Source organism: Nomascus leucogenys, chromosome X, assembly GCF_006542625.1.
Source record: "Nomascus leucogenys isolate Asia chromosome X, Asia_NLE_v1, whole genome shotgun sequence".
Classification (NCBI taxonomy): Eukaryota; Metazoa; Chordata; class Mammalia; order Primates; family Hylobatidae; genus Nomascus; species Nomascus leucogenys.
Genome location: NC_044406.1, coordinates 9,809,595 through 9,821,968, shown reverse-complemented (window position 1 = coordinate 9,821,968; position 12,374 = coordinate 9,809,595). Strand labels below are relative to the sequence as shown.

General features: G+C 40.4%; 1 protein-coding gene and 1 pseudogene across 1 annotated transcript in view; both read left to right on the top strand.

Annotated features, from left to right (window-relative positions):
* ARHGAP6 (Rho GTPase activating protein 6) overlaps window positions 1-12,374 on the top strand; it is a 529,902-nt gene that overhangs the window by 325,871 nt on the left and 191,657 nt on the right. The window lies entirely within an intron of this gene.
* Window positions 3,926-5,597, top strand: LOC105738502 (annotated as a pseudogene).

Sequence of the window (12,374 nt, the reverse complement as noted above, 5' to 3'; positions counted from 1 at the left end):
TGGTTTGAGTCAGTACTTTGACCATGAACACAGGAAGTTAACTGAACCCTCCACCACCAGATAAAAAAAACCTCCAAACCTGTGAATCTTGGAATCTTAGATTTGTTCTGGGTTGACATGGGTTTTGGAATCAAAATTTTATTAATTTATTTTTTAATTTACATAGAGTAAAATTGACCTTCTGGAGGGTATGGTTCTATCAGTTTTGACAAATACATAAAGTTATGTAGCCAACATCAAAATTGTGATACAGAAGAATTCTATATATACCACCCCCCACCCCCACCCCCACCACCAAATCTCTTCATTCTGCCTTTTTATAGTCAACCCCTCTTTTCACCCTCAGGCTCTGGCAACCATTGACCTGTTGGAACTGTATTAATCTGACTGTTTTTCTCCACTCTATCCATTCATGCAACAACCATTTATTGATAATCTATGCTGAGCTCCATTTTAGGTGCTAGGGATGAAATGGTGAACAAGACTGACATAGAAGTTTCTATCTAGAAACAAGATAATAAACAGTAGTAAATCAGTAATTCCAAATTGTGGCAAATGCTGTGTAAAGAACAGAAATATTTCTGTGATAACAGATATCTGAAGGTGAAATCTTTTTTTTTTTTTTTTTTTTTTTTTTTGAGATGGAGTCTCACTCTGTCACCCAGGCTGCAGTGCAGTGGCGCGATCTCGGCTCACTGCAAGCTCCGCCTCCCGGGTTCATGCCATTCTCCTGCCTCAGCCTCCCGAGTAGCTGGGACTACAGGCGCCCGCCGCCACTCCCAGCTAATTTTTTGTATTTTTAGTAGAGATGGGGTTTCACCGTGTTAGCCAAGATGGTCTCGATCTCCTGACCTCATGATCCACCCGCCTCGGCTTCCAAAACTGCTGGGATTACAGGCGTGAGCCACCGCGCCCGGCCGAAATCTATTTTAGATACCATTAAGAAGGTGACTCTGAGAAGGCAGCATGTAATCTGAGGACTGGAGGAGGAGAAGAAGCCAGCTGTGTAAGGTGTGGGTGGGGACACATGGGGTAATCATTCCAGGTGGAGGGAACAGTATGTACAAAAGAGAGTTGGGAGTCTAGTGCGTGAAGGGAGCAATGGCATGAGGTGCTGTAGGTAGATAGGCAGAGCCTCACTAAGGTGTATGTACTTCATTGCATTGTAGTGAGAAGCCATTGAATTAGGATGGGGCTCTAATGGGGATGGTTTGATTGATGTTTTGAGCTCTGTGTAGAAAATCTGTGGTAGAGGAGCAAGAATGGATACAGGGGACCAGTTGATTTGCAGCCACCATCCAGTTGACTGTTAATGGAAGATTGGGCTTGGCAGCAGCTGTGGAAATGAAGAAGGGATGGATTTGAAGTATATTTTAGAAGTATAAGCAACAGGACTAAGTGTTTAATTAGATATGGGTAAGGGGCTGGTGAAGGAAAAGGGGGAATCAAATGTGATTCTCAAGATCTTGCTTGAGCAACTGGGTGGGCGATGCTATTTACTAACATGAGTAAAATATTGAGAGAGAAACAAGTTTGTTTTGGAAAATTTAAAAGCTGGGGTTTTGGACAGGCTGAAATAGAGAAACCCATTAGACATCCATTTGGAGATGTGACGCCCCTAGATGGGGATATGCATGTAGAATTCAGAGGAGAGCTCGGAGCTGAGGAGAGAGAAATTTATGTCATTATTTAACTTTTAATTATTCATTATATCATAAATGTACAATTTAAATATATTGTTATTATATTTTGATATATTAACATTAATATAAAATCTGTATTATTAACAGTTTATTCACTGATATTTATTGAGGGCCCACCATGAGGGAGACTTAGTGAGGAAATGGAGGTATGATGGTGAGTGCAAGCCTATATGATCCAAGACAGGCTGGCAGTAGTCACACAGATATGTGTAAAATTTAAGGGACCTCAGTACCACAAAGGAGAGGATTCTATGAAAGGGCACGAGAGGGAGATTCGACTAAATCTGGGGGGAGGTGAGGGTCAGGAAAGGCTTCCCTGCGCATTAAAGAATGAGGAAGTGGATTAAGATTAAGGAAAGAACATGGATAAAAGTCGGTGTGGTAGAAGACCAGAAATTTTGGTTCTCAGATGCACTGTGATTCCAATTTAGATGTCCAGAAGGGCATCCCGGGAGCATCTCAAGCACTTCAGGCAATTCACATTCCTTCAGCAAATATTTGTTGAGCACCTGGAGTGTGCCTGAGATTCTTTCAGGTGTTGGGAAATTCAGCAATTTATGTGCAAAAGTTCTTTCCCTCATGAAGCTTGTTTCTTTCCGGTGGGGCTGACTCAGGAGGTTCACAAATTCCAGGTACATCTTCAGAAGGATTGACTAAGAGATGTTGGCCTGCAACAGAGCCATGAGGAGTGCCAGCATTTAGAGCTCTAAAGGAGCAGAAGCAGCAGCAAAGAACCTAGAGCAAGTGGCTAGTGAAGGAAAAAGAGAAAAGGGGTGCATATAGCAAAAGCTGGGGGAGGAAACTGATTCCAGATGGCAAAGCTAATAAATGGCCAGCTAGGTTTAGTGGTGCTGAGGGATCAGGTAGAATAAAAACAGAACAGTCCCCCTTCAGCTTTATAACATGGCAGCATTGGGAATTTTTACCAAACCAGTTTTATCTGAATAGCGGAAGTAGAAAACAGATTGAGTTGCTTTAAGGAGTGTCTGGGAAGTGAAAACTGACAAAGTGAGAAGATATCGGCAATTGAGAAGTGAAAAATTGCTGATGACTTTGGAGAAGTTTGCCTTCAGTTCGGGACTTCATTATTGTCCTGCAGGAAAGAGTCTTCTGTTAGTGGGGAGATTAACTTATTTTTGCCCAACTTGTCTATCTAAAAGGAAGAAAGTAGTAATATATTAAAAGATTGAGATTGCTGAGGATGAAATGGGGTAGTATATGCATGCCGTGGATGCTCACTAAAAATAAGGGCTTGCATTTATAGTGTTTTAAGTTTGCCAGTCTCACTCTACCTGACATAAAATTTTCAGTAATTATCTTATTAAATGCCAAGTAAGATTCGAATTATTATTAACTGATACTCAAGGGAGGAAATAGGGTAAGTTAAGCAAATTGCCCTAATAACGCTGCTCATAAGCCATGGCCCTCGGAGAATTTGAATCCACATTTGCTGTGGTTTGGACATGGTTTGTGTGTCCCCATCAAATCTCATGTTGACATTTGACGATTAGCATGGTGATATCGGAGGTGGGGCCTAGTGGGAGATGTCTGGGTTACAGGGCGTCTTGATTTTGTGAGCCAGAGCAAAGGCATTCTTGTTCCTGTCTCTATTTGAATAGTATCTTTGGTGAGAGAGTGCCAGCATCATCTATTTATTACCCTTCATGCTCAGTGACTATGTGAAAAGAAAGGAAAAGACCTTTAAAGCTGGGGTGATTGTCTAGACAGTCCTAAAATAGCTGTTCCAGGTGCAAAGGAAGCCATAAAATGCAGACAAAGCATGAGGCTCCTTTGGCAAAAATACAGTGTGTTTGAACTCTCATAGGCTCCCTGTAAATTATGAAGTAGAAAATGCCCAGGAGACTAGATTCCAATAATTATGATCATTAGTTATTTTAAATTGCCACCACTTACTTCACACAGAGGCATTCTCTGTGTGCTAAATTATATTTAAAATATTTTTAAAATAATTATTTGAATAATTCAGAGCTGAAATAGTCCAGGCTGAACTATTTAGCAGGCTGAAACACCTGTGCAAGCTTTAATTCAAAATATACAGAGAAGTGACTTCATTTTTCACTCCACTGTGGAGGTCTTCTAATACAAAACAAGAACAAGACCTTTGGCAGGAGCCCATGCCCCCTGGTTCTGCGCCCTCTTGCCCTCTACTTTGTCCTGTGCCTACCCACTGCACTCTCAAGGTCCACCATGGCCCGGCCCTGCTCCACTCCAGCCATGTCCTCTAGGGGATCGCTGCCACCTTTTACCTAGGCCTCCCCACCATGGCCTCTGCCAGAGCCAGCTCCTTGTGGGCCCATGTGGAAATGAGACCTCCACATCCCATCCTGGGAACCACCAAAGCCTTTAAGAGGGATATCCATAGCAAAAAGATGAATCTGGGAGTTGGTGCCTACCGGGACGATAAGAGACCCAGTTAGATTACCATAAAAAATTTAGACAATAGCAAAGATTTGGAACCAACCCAGATGTCCATAAATAATAAACTGGATAAAGAAAATGTGGCACATATACACCATGGGATACTATGCAGCCATAAAAAAGGGTGAGTTCATGTCCTTTGCAGGGACATGGATGAAGCTGGAAACCATCATTCTCAGCAAATTATCACAAGAACAGAAAACCAAACAGCGCATGTTCTCACTCATAAGTGGGAGTTTAACAATAAGAACACGTGGGCATAGGGAGGGAAACATTACACACCAGGGCCTGTCAGGGGATGGGGGCCTAGGGAAGAGAAAACATTAGGAGAAATACCTAATGTAGGTGACGAGTTGATGGGTACAGCAAACCACTATGGCATATGTATATCTATGTAACAAAACTGCACATTTTGCACATGTACCCCAGAACTTAAAATATAATAAAAAAAATTTAGACAAGGAATACCTGCCCATTTGGGGACAAGCTGAATTTTCCAAGGCATCTGCAGAACTAGCCTTGGGTGAGAAGAGCAAAGTGTTGAAAAGTGGCCAGTCTGTCACTGTGTGGATCATTTCTGGAACTGGGGCCTTAAGGGTTGGAGCCAGTTTTGTGCAAAGATTTTTAAAGTTTTTGAAGACAGAGATGTCTTTCTGCCCAAACCACCCTGGGGAAATCACACACCTATCTTCAGGGGAGCTGGCATGCAACTACAAGATTATCAATACTATAACCCCAAGACTTGCAGTTTTGACTTCACGGGTGCTATGGAGGACATTTCAAAAATACCAGAGCAAAGTGCTCTTCTCCTGCATGCCTGGGACCCTCATGCAAAGCAGTGGAAGGAAATAATAATAGTGGCAAAGAAAAAGAAACTCTGCGTTCTTTGATATGGTCTACCAAGGCTTTGCCAGTGGTGATGGTAACAAGGATGCCTGGGCTGTGTGCAACTTCATTGAATGGAGCATTAATGTTTGTCTCTGTCAATCATATGCCAAGAACATGGGCTTTATATGGTCACTGTATGGGAGCCTTCGCTGTGATCTGCAAAGACAGTGAATGACACCAAAAGAGTGGAGTCAGTTGAAGATCCTGATCCATCCCATGTATTCCAACCCTTCTCTCAATGGGGCCTGTATTGCCTCTACCATTCTGAACAGCCTGGGTTTGTAAAAACAATGGTTGCAAGAAGTGAAAATCATGGCCAACTGCATTATTAGCATGCAGACTCAGCTGATCTCCAACTGCAGTAAGGAGAGTTCCTCACACATCTGACAACACATGACTGACTAAATTGGCATGCTTTGTTTCACAAGGCTAAAGCCTGAGCAGGTGGAGAAGCTAACCAAGGAGTTTTCCATCTATATGACAAAGGATGGCTGCATCCCTGTGGCAGGGATCACCTCCAGCAACACGGGTAATCTTGCCTATGCCATTCACCAGGTCATCAAGTAATGTCCCTGGTGTGAGGGAATGGATACAAATTTTCTGTCTTCAGCTGCTGCTACCATGAGCTTCACATGGAGGATAAGGGAGGGTAGATGGTGGTGAGTAGATCTTTTTTTTTTTTCAACCACAGTGCATAATACTGAGTGATTGAATGCATTTCTTAGAAAAGAACATGTAGCGACATTGGGCAGAGGCATTGTGGCTGGTATCTAGAACTTTGTGACTCTAAACCAAACTCTCCTGCATCTTTTTATCTCCAACTTTTCCAAAAGGGTTTACATGTGTGAGAAACTCATAGCACCAAAAAACCTGTCAATTACGCCACTGCAATATTTCAGAAGCTTTAACTGAAGCATCTTATGGTGTCAGGGGTTCTTCATGAGAAATAGCACACATTAGAGGCTTTGAGAGAAGACCTAGTTCTGTCATTAACAGTCAGCCTCAAGTTTGTCCTCCCATGATGGAGCAACCTTATCAACAGACCATATCACAGAAATTGTGTTTTATGAAAACCAATGAGTCTGCTGCCACTGCAGCAAGGAAAATAAAAGGTGCTTTTTCCTGTCTTATTTAAGAAAAAGAAAAGCCTATCTCTTCTCCTTTTTCATGCTGTTCTTTTCCTTATGCACAAAGATTTTTAACTATCCTAGATTTTCTTCCCATTCTACTACTGGATTGACCATCTACCCTGTATTAGTCCATTTTCGTGCTGCTAATAAAGGCATACTGGAGACTGGGTAATTTATAAAGGAAAGGTTTAATTGACTCATGGTTCAGCATGGTTGGGGAGGCCTCAGGAAACCTACAATCATGGTGGAAGGGGAAGTAACCAAGTCCTTCTTCACATGGCAGCAGCAAGAAGACTTGCTGAGCAAAAGGGGCAAAAGCCCCTTATAAAACCATCAGATCTCATGAGAACTCACTATCATGAGAACAGCATGAGGGTAACCATCCCAGTGACTCAGTTACCTCCCACCAGGTCCCTCCCATGACGTGTGGGGATTATGGGAACTACAATTCAAGCTGAGATTTGGGTGGGAACACAGTCAAAGTATATCAAGCCCCATCCTACTTGGATTTATTTAAGAATAAAGAACATAATTTTCTAATGACGCCATAGCCTTACTTTTCTCAATGGAGAAGGTAACTGCAGTTTATCTAAGCATCCTCTTCAGTGATTGTGTAATTGTCTCCTGCTGGATGTTGCCTCTGCCCAGTTGGATATCCTCCTTTCATTAAATATGGAAAGCAGATTAGTGGTTGCTAGATTTAAGAAGATGATGAGTTGAGAGGGAGGTGCAAGTAGCTGTAAAGGGGTAGCATGAGGAATCCTTGTGGCAATGAAACTGTTCTGTGCCCTGACTATTGTGGTTGTCACACAAAGGTACATATGTGATAAAATTGCATATAACTAAATACACACACACATTCACACACAAATGATAACATGTAAAACTTGTGAATTCTAAATAAGATAGTTGAATCAATGTCAGTTTCCTGGCTGTGACATTATACTATAGTCATGAAAGATGTTACAACTGGGGGAAGCTGGGAGAAGAGTATAGGAGATGGCTCTATATTATTTCTTACAAATGAACGTGAATCTACAATTATCTCAAAATAAAAAAGTTTAGTCTAAAATGCATTTATCAACATGAACTTGAGTCAAACCATCTTGGAAGAGAGGCACTCTGATGTATTCACTTCACAAAGCATAGGGATGAAGATCTCTGATATTACCAGCAAGCCAAACCACATGACTTTCTGCTGTCTGTACCCTGTGGCCCTGCACTGTGGATAAGGGAATGTATGTGTCCTCTAGAACATTTTTGTTTTGATTGCTTTGTGTTTGTTTGCATCAAGGAAAAATTTGCAAATGAGTGAGAATGTATGTGTACATCTCTAAGATTCATCAGCACCCAAAATACCAGAGCAAGCCAGACATCATAGGGAAGCCCTGAGCAGAATGTACAAAAAAGGATTGAATAATTTGATTATTCAGAGAAAGCATATTTCTAGGGGATGGATCTAAGAGTAGCTTGTTCATGAAAATGGTGGGAAAAATATAGCAGCAAGAGGGTCACTAGGTGGAAGTAATATGTCTAGTTTTTGTGAGAGCCACACTTGAGCTAAACCTTTAAAATCCAATCAAAGAACGAAAATGAATAGATTAGTGTGAGGAGGTAAACATATTATTTGAAAATAGCCTTGGACTTGGGTACTTTGCTCTCATTGATTTAGCAATATGCCCCATTTTGTTAGTTGTTTATACATAGCTTCACAGTTTTAAAGTAAGCATAGCCAGTTATGTCTATGATTTCTCTGTATTCAGTTATATTTGCCCAGGAAAGTCTAATCAACAAACAGTTATCAGTTATCTTACCCATGACAACATTGTGAGATGTTGTGAGATGCCAAGAATAGGCCACAAGAGCCTCTTGGTGATGGTCTCAGACCTCCAAAACCAATAAAGAAGAATAACACACAGTAAATCAGTAACAGATCTATAGCATTTGAATTCACATGGAGAATTTGTTTAGTGGGCCTGACTAAATGCCTTCACTTTGCAGTTCACAGAGTCTTGTGTTTATTCTGCCTATCTTAAGCATGGTTTTACTCATTTCGTGGGAGCAGTTGGCTCATGTCTTTTACCTATTTCATTTACTAACTCTAAGGGAGTCAAGAAGAAACCTCCCCTTTGCGCTCTAAAGGGTCACTGAAAATACACTGGCATGAGGCAGATTGATTAATAGAAGAAAAGGCATACACATTTATTTAACTTGTATACACAGAAACCTTCGGAATGAATACCTAACATACGGGGGAAAATGGACAGTTGTCCATTTTTATGCTTAGGTTCAACATGTGGACAGCCATGTAGAAATGTGATTGGACAGAAAGGGTCTGATTTAAATGCTAATGGACTGAGTAGGGGAAACCCAGTAAGGCCTGTCCATCTAGATTCTTCTTGGCCTCTCTGAGAAGCATTTCTTCCTTCTTGATGTGAGAGAGGACGCTGTCTGGAACAGGAGTCTTAGGATTTACAGTCAAACAAGTTAGGTCAGATCATTTCTTCATGGCCAGTTTTTACGTAGAATATTTTTAGGTTTTATGACTGACTTTCAGGAAAGGGGTTCTGATTTGTATGGTCTATCTTGGGGAAAAGGGATTTTAGTTTCTATGGCTATCCTTAGGGCAAAATGGGACTGAGAGACAGGAGGACAGGCGAAGGTCAGGAGAAACTTTTGCTTCTGAAGCTGCTCAGCAGCAGTCTTCATTTTGAGATACTGTTTTCTGAGCCCCAACAAAATTCTTCTAACATGCTGAACATGTGCCAGGCACTATTCTAACATCCATGAGAATAGAGAGGAAAGGAAGAGAGGGATCCTGCAACTTTCCAGTTGGGTTCTGAGATGATGACACCATTGACTGGGTGACTCCAATTGATTTGCTGAATCTATTCTCTTCATTTTGACTCTGCCACCTTCTTACCGTGGGTCTATGAGCAAGTTTCTCCACCCTTCTATTAAATATCTGTGAAATGGGAGCAATGGCGGTGTTGTGATGATTAGATGAGTAAACACATCTAGAGCATAGAGTTCTATGCCTGGCACAAAGGAAGCCCTCAGTTAATATTTGCGGGATGTGTAAAAGATTGTGTTTATCTGGTTTTCAAGACCATCCTCCTCAGAGACGCCAAGGATAGTTGCTATGCTTTCTGGAGTTCTAAGACCCACGTGCATCTCGTTAACCCTTGAGAAATCTAGTGGGCTCTCAGAATTTTTAAAATTATATATTAATTATAATTGTATTTATTTGGTGAAAAGTGATGTTATGAATTTTGAATACAATGTGTAATGATTAAATTGAGCTGATTAACATATGCATCCCAAATATTTAATCTTTTTGTGATTAGAACATTTGAAATTTACTCTCTGTAATTATGAAATGTATGGTACTCAGTTATTAGCTATATTCAACATGCTGTGCAGCAGATCTCCAAAAAAAATTAAATGTCTTCCTCCTTTCTGAGGCTTTGCACCCTTTGACCCCATTGCTGACATCCCCCAGCCTCACCAGCTTGGTGGAGCACCTTGAGATGTGCTTATAACAGTAGCTGGGATGTAGTCAGTGCTAAAAAATTGTTAGCTTTTGCTGTTGTGCATGTGGTTGTTGTTGTTATTGTAAAATGGTGGCTGGAATCCACTTGTGAATATGCAGTCATGTTACAAATAAGGATGTTTCTGTCAATAATGGACCACATAGACAACAGTGGTCTCATAAGATTATAATACCATATTGTTACTCTACCTTTCTATGTTTAGATATGTTTAGATACACAAATACTATTGTGTTACACTTACCTACAGTATTCAGTATAGTAACATGCTGTACAGGTCTGTATTACAGGAGCAATAGGCTGTACTATCTAGCCTAGGTGTGTAGTAGGTTTGTGTAAGTACATGCTATGATGTTCACTTCGTGGTCCACTAGGTCACTGGTAAGCCTTTCTGTACCTTTTTGCATATAACTCTTTGTATATCTGCCACACTGTATAATAATGCTTAGGTGTTTGTATAAATACACTCTATGATGTTCACAATGACAGTTTTCTCAGGATATATCCTCATCATTAAGTGACACGTGATTGTATTTTAACAGAGATACAATTCTTGAACAACTTGTTAGAAGGAGATGGGAGAAATAACAGAAATAAAGGTAGTGTCTTGAATTTTTCAATTCTTAAACTAATCAATTCATTAAAACAGCTGTCATTAATTACGTAAAGTCAGGCAGGTGAGGGAAAGAATGGCTTGACATTTTATAATTTATCACTCTTTTGCGTTGCCCCTGGCTAAACAAACTGTGGCTGCTGCTACAGCTAAGTATGTCAAACTGTTGAATACCCAAGCCAGGCTTTTGAAATATTGAAAAATGACTACTCCTGTGTTGATCCATAACATCTTTACCATCTTACAGAGAGCTGATGAACCATCTCTCTAGCACCAGGTTCAGGAACTTCCCATAATGATCTCATAACTCTGGTGCCAACATTGCCCGGGCTCGGTAGCCTTCATGAAATTTATTATTAAAGTTTGAGATTTGTTCTTGTGTAGGTGTAATGGGATTAGTCGAATCGCAAAGGTGATAGGGCTGCTATTTGGAGGAAAAGCTCCTTTCTAACACTTGCCTTTTCTAATGAGTCACCATAATACCTCTGTAATTATTACATTGATTGTCTTTTGCAGAATTAGATTTTTTTGTAACTCTGGGAGATTTTGATTAGAACATTCAGTTATTTTGTCTGAAGAGTGATCTAGCTACATGAGTTAATAGTCTTTGGATTGAATGTGTTGAAAATTAAGTTGAAATTAGAATTTTTGTACACCAAGGCTTCAGGTGCCCTTTAGCAACTTTGGGACACGAAGATATCTCTACACTCAGAAATAAGTTTTACTGAAAAGTTTTTGGTGGTGAAAAAAATAAAATACCTCAAACAAGCTGCAGAAACAAAGATTTTCCCAGAAATTCTCGACAACTATGAGGATAGACTAGAAGTTCTGCAAGGGCAGACACTTGTACATCATTAATCCTTGACAGAATTAGTAGGAATCCTTTGGATTTTAGCCAGTGTGGCAGAGTACCCTGAGACGTGACAGAAGAGAGTGGTAGTGGTCAGGCACTGAATTCAGTTAACTTTACTGGTTTCTAAGAACTCATCATGCATTCACATAGAATCTTTGTCAACTTCACAAAAATCCTAGTAGAGTGAGATTTTTATCCCGATTTTTAAAGTGAGCCATGTAGGTAACTTGCTCCCAAATTACTCAATAAATGCTGCATCTGGATTAGAATCTATCGGAGGCTGGCTTCCCCATCTGGACTTCAGTATGACTTCATTAATGCTCCCCACCCTCTCCAGCCCTATGCTGGTCCACTAGTCACTGGTATACCTTCCTATACCATAACTGTATCTCCCACACAGAATAATAATGCCCAGATGTTTGGAGATGAATGTGCAAAGTTCAGAAATGACTGTAGACAACATTTTACTTTCCTTCACGATGAAATGAGAAAAAGTAACACCAATCTAATACCAAAACAAAATAATTTACCAAAAAGGTGATTTTCTTGTAATGTGAAGGATTCAATATGAACTATCACTGAATATTGTTTGAAAGAGTTTCATATTAATGCATGTCAGAGAAGCAGGCCAGATGCTGACTAAATCAGCAATGTCTTTGTTGATGCTTTTGGCCTGTAAAGTACCTGTAAAGTACCTTTAAAACCCTGTAAAGTATCTTGTAATGGTGTAGAATAATCAAAGACTTGGGATAACTTCTGTGGTCACCAAGCCTGTTGTAAATGAATAACCAGGACTTTTGTTTTGATAAATCTAATCTACATTCCTCTGTAGCACACGATTATACTCAAAAGCAGGTTATGTTTGTCCCCAAGTTCCTAGGTACCATTGTGAAATCAGGCTCAGACCTGACTTTTTCATGTCTTTTTACCTGAGCCCCTGCATCCCTGGCACCAACAGAGGACATGGTAATAGTCACTAAATGAACCCACAATATCTGTGTTTAGGAGGAGTGACATTTTTTGGCTTATTGCTGGTATTCAAATGCCTCTTTACTCACCTATCTTTGACAACATCCCTCTGGATTATGGTACTCACTTAGTAGGCCCTTCCCATAGGTGTTCAACATTCCAAAATTATTTGATACTTTGCAAAACATCCAGCAACATCAAATATTTGACAATCTTTAAAGGGCTGAA